The 8,698-nt window shown below is 32.8% G+C and overlaps 1 pseudogene; it reads right to left on the bottom strand.

The window, feature by feature from the left end:
• Positions 1 to 226: 226 nt before the first annotated feature.
• Positions 227 to 6,550, bottom strand: LOC107192012 (annotated as a pseudogene).
• Between the last annotated feature and the right edge of the window lie 2,148 nt (positions 6,551 to 8,698).

Raw genomic sequence — 8,698 nt, 5'->3', positions numbered from 1 at the left:
TTGATTTCGATGGTGTTAGGCCTATATGCATGGGAAAATGACCCCAATGTTGCGCGTGCAGTCTCTGTGGTAAATCTTCTGTCGATAATTGTCCTCGTCGTTTATATTCTGGCAACGGAAGATTTTTCAGTACTGATTCGGCTATTTCAATTCTATATTCAGCGTAGCTCTGTTTTTTTTAGTAGTTAATTTCTTGAACAAAATGTAGGAGTTAAACAGTGCAATATCAAACACGTAAAAGAAAACTTTTCGGTATCCTTTCGTGCATTTGGTCTTGCCGATCAATTCCAATCATTCCTTTATTGTACTCAATGACACATTTTGGTTTTAAAGTAGGATTGAATTGACTTTTGCCTTGTTCAGTCATTTCTGCTATTTCGTGTTTTGTAGAAATAATACAAACATCTCGTTTATCGCTCCATTTTAATACCAGTATTCCATTGCAGCTTCTCATTCTACATTCTGCCTTTTTTAATATTTTTTTAACAAAATCTTTTAGCATATTCTTTCTGTTCGAACGTACTGCCTCAACGGCATTAGTTTTACTGTTGAGTAAAGTTATAAACAGTTTTGGTAAAGAGTATCAATTGTCTAAATATAAAGTATGATATGTCCTTTATGTAATACTGACTGTGATAACTCTCTGAAAAACGTTTTCCGATGCACTGTAATTAGAATTTATTTTGTCACTGGCTGTATATATTTTAAAGTCATAGCAATAACCCGATGCTGACTCACATAATTTATCAAATTTAATACCGAATCTCGCCCTTTTCGATGGATTAAATTGTTTATAAGATAGGCGTCCTTTATATTTCATTAGTGATTCATTGATAGCAATGTCCTCTTGCATTGTATACACTTCTTTGCATCTTTGATTAAACAAATTTGTGACAGGTCTTATTTTGCGTTATTTATCCTGTATTGTCGACCGTATTGTTATTTGCGAAATGCAAAAATCTAGTTATTTGTAGAAATCATTGTTTTTCTGAATATTGGCATTTCTATAACGGTCCTCTTAGACCAATTCATTTGAATTGTTGGTTTTTTAACTTGAGCCATTATTATATATAATGTAAAATATATTTTTCACCACAATCTACAGGAAATCAAGTTTCATCTATTTTTCGTCTTTTATTTTTATTGTTTATTATTTGTTCTGCGTATCGATTTGTCTCCGTTACAATATTTTCCCAAAACATATCAAATATTATATTAAAAATGTTTATTTCTTTTTTGTTTGTACCTAACTGATATAAAGTTGTCTCTTTAATGCCTGGAGTCTCCGTATAATTCCAGATTTTTGCTTTATTATTTTTTTCTTTTCAAATCCATTGCTCTGGTTGTTGATGATCAATGTGGACTTCATCGTGAACTCACCCGTGATTCTCATGTTTGGCCCGATATACGTAACACGGCTCTCTCACGATATTGTAGGCGAAAGGGTTAATAATCGAGGCTCTAGAAGTATACCACATATGAGAAATATTCGAAGTATCATTAAGAGAATTTTTAACTATTAAATTTAACGTATGTGCAATACAAGAAATATTCATAATTTCTATTTCCAATTTCTTAATTACTGCTTTTATATTTGGTGCATTGTCGGTAAGCACAGTTAGTACAGTTCTTACTGTTAAGATTTCCTGGTGTAAGCCGTGCCCTTGTGGAATTATTTTCCCAGCATTTCACAAGCATTACAATTAGCTTCATCAGGGAGTCGAAAGACACTGATACTGGTTTGTGCCTTATGACGCTCCACTAATATACTGGAGCTTGCTCGTGCTCCGGTTCATTGCTTACTAATCAAAAAACATTTTTAGTTAAAAAAATTGTTCAGCTGAACAATAAAAACTGGTGTGATACCGGGCCATGAAAGCCTCAAATCTGTGCACAGTTAGTACTTTATTTTCTAAATATCAAACATGAAATATGTTTCTCAAATTATCTGCAATAGCATTACTTATATAGTTACTTACAATCTTTACAGTTTCTTACGTGTTCGTTTTTAATTTGAAAATCGTGACTGACAAAATGGCAGGTAACAGCTAAGAAACTATTTACATACATTTATATTTGCTCACAAATCCGTAGTGGCCAACATTTTTTTCACATGAGGTAATTTTTTTACTACACATGTCTCTTAGCTTCTTCGTAATTTGTATTTACTCAAACTTCTAGTAACTTTCTGTTTGGGAGACAATACTTAGGAGCGAGGAATTTTAATAAAACAATGAATACATTATTTTCTACAGTCGACAACGGTTGAAGATCGATTGTTACTAAATTTACAATTAACGAATCAAATTTTATTTTCCTAAGGTTATCAATTAAATGAAAAGAAGGATGTCTATACGAAATAAGCTATAAAGATACACAAAATTCAGTTGCTCGCACCTTCTAAATAAAACGGAGGTCCAGTGTGTGTGCAACATCAGAAGCACTGTAACCCACCTTATTTTTTACTGCAACAGATTTTTAAGGGATGGACGACACTTTGATATCGATCCATTAACCATAAAAGACAATTCGAACAATCCGAACAAAATACTAAGTACAGATATTAATTTTTCTGAATCAAGCAAAATTTTACCAAAATAGTACCGCAATTTGAAATGCAATCGTGGTCGCTAATAACCTTGCTGTCAGAGATTTATGCCACTATAAAGACTAAATAAAAGAAATATATTTCTGCCTCTAATTCCGAGAAGGTCCACACTCCGATTTTGATGAAATTCAATAAAATTGTCTCAAATACTACCAAATGAATACGTGTAAAAGGGTTTTTGACGATTTTAAAAATTAACCGAGGTAACGCTAAAATAACGGGGTAACTATTCATTATCAGTTTGAATGAAGCTCCTCTGTGTGGTGACTCACAATGTGACGTTTTAATTTATTTTTTATCTACAGACAATGATTTATTCTGTACGATTGTGTGTTTTTTTTCTGGTAAAAAATGGAAACAATTAGTCCACGTAACGTTTACGGCACTCGTGCGATAGCGATCATTTTTATAAACTTATAATTTTGAAGTCGCGCGAAATTGCAGTCTTCAAGGTTCGATTACAACTTTTACGAGATTCAATTCTGTCAAATGTCAAAGTATTTATACATAAATACACATTCGAATTGTACAGGTACACGTTCCAGGGTTCGAAACCAGCTTGTATAATCCGAGTTAAAATAAAATGAATTTTGTTTAGAGTAGGCATATATGTATATGAAACACTGATTGAACAGACTTTTCGTTATTTAATTTACTAATCGCAATACATTATAATTTATTATCGGCACTGGGGTCAAATTGCAGAAAAGCTATCTACCCTCTAATTTAGATGATTTTTTGATATGTTGTAAAACTTGATATTTTGAACAACTTTTCCATATACATATAACGGGGGAAGTTACTTAGTTTTCGAAAAAAACTTCCCGTACTGGCACATTGCATTCTGTCTATAGTTGTGTTTATTTGACTGCAACAGAGTAACGATTCATTCTTAGCAGAGTTATTAACGTGAATGGACTTTTAATATCATAGAATTGCAAATCGATTAGTATAATGCTTCAAAATTGGTTAGAGACAGCTCAAGAAAAAAAGGAATTCAGAGTTGGTTAAGAAAGTTATTTTTTTCTTGAACTGTGTCTAATCAACTCTGAAGCATTATACTAATCGAGTTGCAATTCTATAAAACTAAATGACCGTTCACGTTAAATAAGAATGAATCGTTATTATGTATCAGTCATATAAACGAAAGTTAATGTTAGGCTAAACGAAGCTAATTCAATGTGCTAGTACTGGCACTTTGTCGCGAATATCTCGGAAACTAAGCAACTCTTCCCTTTATATGTATCGGAAAAAGTTGTTCAAAATATCGAGTTTTACAACATATCCAAAAATCATCCAAATCGGAGGGTAGGTAGCTTTTCTACAGTACATCGGCACTAGTTTTCAATGTTTATTTTCACGCCATTATCTAATAGTGAAAAGTAGTATTGTGATGTAATTTATTTTCGTGAGGTTAGGATATGCAAATTTTAAGGGGTTGGTACAATTATGACACGCACTGCAGTTGGTCCTATTAATATTAATATGGTTTCAAATTCACTAATTGACATTTGAAAAAGTTTCTGAAGCCACTTTAATTCCCCATCCTTAAAACAGCTAAAGATCCTGTGACTATACTTTTTGGCGATTTAAAAATAATTTTCTCTACCACCAAAGTTGTTTATGGTTTTCTTTATCTCTTAGTAGATGAATAACCACAGAACTAGCACAAGATAACAGCTGATCTTACGTAATCATAATTTTTTACAAATTTAAATTAATCTAATCGATATTATTTAATGAGTAGCAAGTGCACAACGAATACAACCAACGGACTGATTCCTCTCAAGAAACCGATAGACTGGTGTAACAGAATATTTATGAGTGTTCGAAAACTGTTTGTGAATTTGTTAAACGAGCAGTGTTCGCGAAAAGATCGAGTAGTCGTTATAAAAAGTTTACGAATATTGTTTGCGAATAGTGTTCGTGAACTGTTCACTGGTGCGTATGCACCTATGTAGTATTATGCAACGCCGCGGTATGTACATACATTTGTACCTTTGAGCGTTCGATTGTTTCTGAAGCGAACGCCTCGATATGTACATGTACATATAATATGTATGTATGTTCCTACATATATTCACAAAGCCATGAAAAAATCTGTTAATTTAACGTTTTAGCAAACGTTAACTACAGTACTTGACTATTTTCGGCGTAGTGAAAATAATACCTCAAAGGATGTCTGTTGAAACAAATTTTATCACCTTCATACGAAGCCTTTGGAGAAACACGTTTGAATAACTTCTAAAGGCATCCGAAATAGGAAGCCAGTTTACATTACTTCTTGTAATATCAATGGTAAGAAATACCTGTTAACAAAAAATGATGCAATAACGAATTTCACGTTTTTTACTGTTTTACATTCAATGTACATATGCTTTGCCAGACTGAATTATATCAATCATAAATCTAACGAATTATACTTGCCCATATCATTTAGAGCTCTTTATCCGTACGCATAATTCATGTACGTATACCTAGAGAAAGACTTTTTAATATGATGTAAATGTTCCTTTTTTCTGTACATTCTATATGAACTGTTTAAATTATTTATATTTATACAGTCATTGCTGCAGATTGAAAGTGATTTTCTTTTGCGTAAGAAATATGTATTCGTAGGTCTTGTGAAAAAAGATTTGAATCACTCGAGAAATTGATAATTTCAAGTACGGAATTGTTGAAATACACAAATGCTAATAAGTCTGAAATATAATCATACGGGAAACTTATTTATACGAGCTTTCATTTGTTTTTTATTTTTAATATACGTCTGACGTTTTGCTTGCCACACAGCGACACATATTTGATCACAGAGTTTGTTACATTTCTTTAACCATATTGCGTACCAAACTTTGAACATTATTTCAGAATTAAGAAAGATTCTCCTCAAAAGTTTAGATAATAAGGATACACAAATAAGAATCGCAGAAGAATTTGTATGGGCTAATTGTTATGTATTTTGAAAGTACATAGGTACATATATATATATACATTTATATGAACGAATATGTGAGTGATTGTATTCTGATTACAGCCTGAATTTATCGAGGTAACTAATAATTAGACTGCGGATTTAATGCATTTATAGCTTATAGGGGTCTACGAAATCCAATAAAGGACAAAACTTACATCAGATACAACAAGTTTTCTGGTTTATTCTGAACCCAATAAAATACTTAAGAGAGAAAAGAAGTTTCTACATTTGCTCCTATCCTAATAGATTATTTCATAAAATGCTATTTTGCATAAAAATCCACAGTCTACTAACAATTGAATATTACGTAGACGATTTTAAGGGCGATCTAACTATGTATTTCAGTTGCGATATTCAATGCACCCTGATCCGCTAGCTCGCACGTAGCCGAACGATAGAATACCGAGGAGAGTCGCATGAATGAAATTGAGCGTCTATGTATTCATGCGCGATGTAAGCAGGAGATTGAAAATAACCACTGTCTAGGCATTGTTAGCATTCGATTACACATCAGTCCCGATGTTTCGTAACAATGCAACACACTAAGTAACTTGCGGCAATATAAAAATCTCCGCCGTGGAATTTTAAATGGCGCGTATAGAAAGCTTTTCACAATGGTAATATACCCGCCGTTCCTCGATATACGCGGAGTATTCCATGTGGTCTTTTAAAACTAAATATTTTTATAATCTATACTGGTTTTTGTATTGAGAATTCTTTTTGTACTTACAGACTCCATTTATGTGATTTTGATCCGCGTAATAAAAAAACACATAGAACGAATACTCCGCATAAATCGAGGGACGGATGTATATGTATAAATTTGTCTGGAGCTCGAGTAATAATCGCGCTGGAAAAACGCGATACACATTCATCGAGGACAAACTGCAAGTCAGTCTAATCGTGCATTGTTTGCGCGCTAAGTTTCAATTGGAATTATCAACAAAGCATTTGTCATTAAAAGGCATAAAGATAGATAGATAAGTATTGTCTACAAGATTATGGTACTAAAGATGACGAGATGTGAAAATATACTTTTTTAATCAGTCAAGTGATAAACTTATCTGTCGTAGCTTTTATTATAATACATCAACGCTTCTTGCCTTTTCATACAGCCAGAATTTATTTTAATTTCACAAATTTACGTTATAAATACATCGAACTTTTACGAAAATTAATGAAATACGCAGTGAACAAAATTGTTGTATAGCATTGAAGTAACTTAAGATCATTGAAGCAGTATTTTTATCATTCTTTTTTTATAACCTTAGATTCTCTAGATTTTATATTAGTGCGTGAAAACCATTTTCAAAGTTAATTACCTTTACCATTGTGTTATTTATAAGTACGAATCATGTATCGTAAAAAAAGGGCCATATATCCATGTGTCAGCAAATTATTCGATTTAAAAGAAGATTTTAAGTCGATTGTTTAAAATAACCAGATGTATCTATGTACTTGTAATATAAACAGAAGTTCATTTATAAAATAAACAGAAGTAAAATCTACCTTTAAAATATAAGTGGTCCCTTTAGTTTAGTGAGATCTCCCAAGATCGTAGGTAATAATCATTTATAAATGCATAGGAATACTCGGGCTAACAATAAGTGTATGAAATATGTAGGATGAAAGACTGCTCTTCATTCAGAAATCAATAAGTATCACGATTTACAATGGAAATGGAGATTTCAATTCGTCCATAGCCTACGCCTGTTCCATAAAGGGACCCGCATGTACCAAACTGACACGTATACAAATAGTTCGGCCACCATAACGAAAACTGACTCCCATTAGCCGTTATACATACAGGATGTCTCGCCAAAACCCGCACACTTAAATGTCTCCCACGCTTGTAATGAAATGAGAAATATTTAACGCTTAATGGTTTCGAAGGAGGAGTCGAGGATGACAAATTTTCGTTTATAGTCATTTTTTCCGATTCTTTTTCAACGTCACTCATGTGTTTTTTCCAGGAAAGCATATCTTTTTTTCTACTGCATCTTGTAGTGAACGTTAAAACGTGTTCAGTTATGTCTGAGAGAAAGCCTTGGAGTGATCTTGAACACTAAAAAAGTGATCAAATTCTAAGACAGTGTTGGGATGGTATGTGAACTTACTGTTTATATTACAGTTGCTTAAACTGATGTCCATTGGTGGCGATATACTTTCCGAAATGGACAATCACGGATTGTCAGAGTACTTTAATTGTTTTTGATGTGATCGCAGCACAATCTGTCATCGTCTGAATCATCATGTCCATTGGAATGGTAGATTGTTGTCGGTAGACACTGAATGTATCGAGTTATGTTTATCAACATACTACAGATAAATACAAGATCTATTTCCTAGGTAATTAGAAAGAGAATATTAATGTGTCCGTAAAGTTTTCATGATGAATTACTCGAAGCTAGAATAGATTGAAATTATTTTTATTTATGGCGAAGCTAGATAGTGCTTGAGAAAAGTTGTACGTTTGTACACAGAACAATTTTGTGACCGTAAGTGTTCATCATGTTCGTCGTATTCGAATTTAATTAAAAACTTTCGCGAAACTGGTAGCGTCAAGATCAAAAAACCTTAAAAATCGAAAAAAAAAAACTACATATAACACACAAGGCAAATGTAAGAAAAGTTATTGCTGCTTTTAATCAAAATCTGCACATCGGTCTTAGACAACTCTAGGGAGACATTAAGGTTAGTAAAACACACATACAGTGTATGCTCAAGGTATATACCGAAATGTTATGCCTTTTATTTATTGTTTTATCAAGAAATTCAAGGCAGTGATTTTGAAAACCGCAACTCATTCTGGCAATAAGCGTGGCAACAATTTGAAAATGTTGAAACATTTTATAGAAAAGTGCTGTTTACCGATGAAACATCTTTCACCTATCATGGCCAGGTATACCTTATTATTTGAAATGTGCACCATTGGTCCATAGAAAATCCGGGGTGTACAAGACAAGTTGACAAACAAAAAGCATTGACAGTAAATGTGGGTGCAGCAATTTAAATAATAAGATTGTTGTACCTTATTTCATTAACGGTTCACTAAATGGATCAAAATACGCAACGTCTTCTTCTTTTCTTTTTTTTTTATAATCCGGGTGAATGTC

This window comes from Dufourea novaeangliae, unplaced genomic scaffold (assembly GCF_001272555.1).
Source record: "Dufourea novaeangliae isolate 0120121106 unplaced genomic scaffold, ASM127255v1 scaffold291, whole genome shotgun sequence".
Classification (NCBI taxonomy): Eukaryota; Metazoa; Arthropoda; class Insecta; order Hymenoptera; family Halictidae; genus Dufourea; species Dufourea novaeangliae.
Note: the sequence above shows the minus strand (reverse complement) of the source record. Positions and strands in the feature narration are given on the sequence as shown.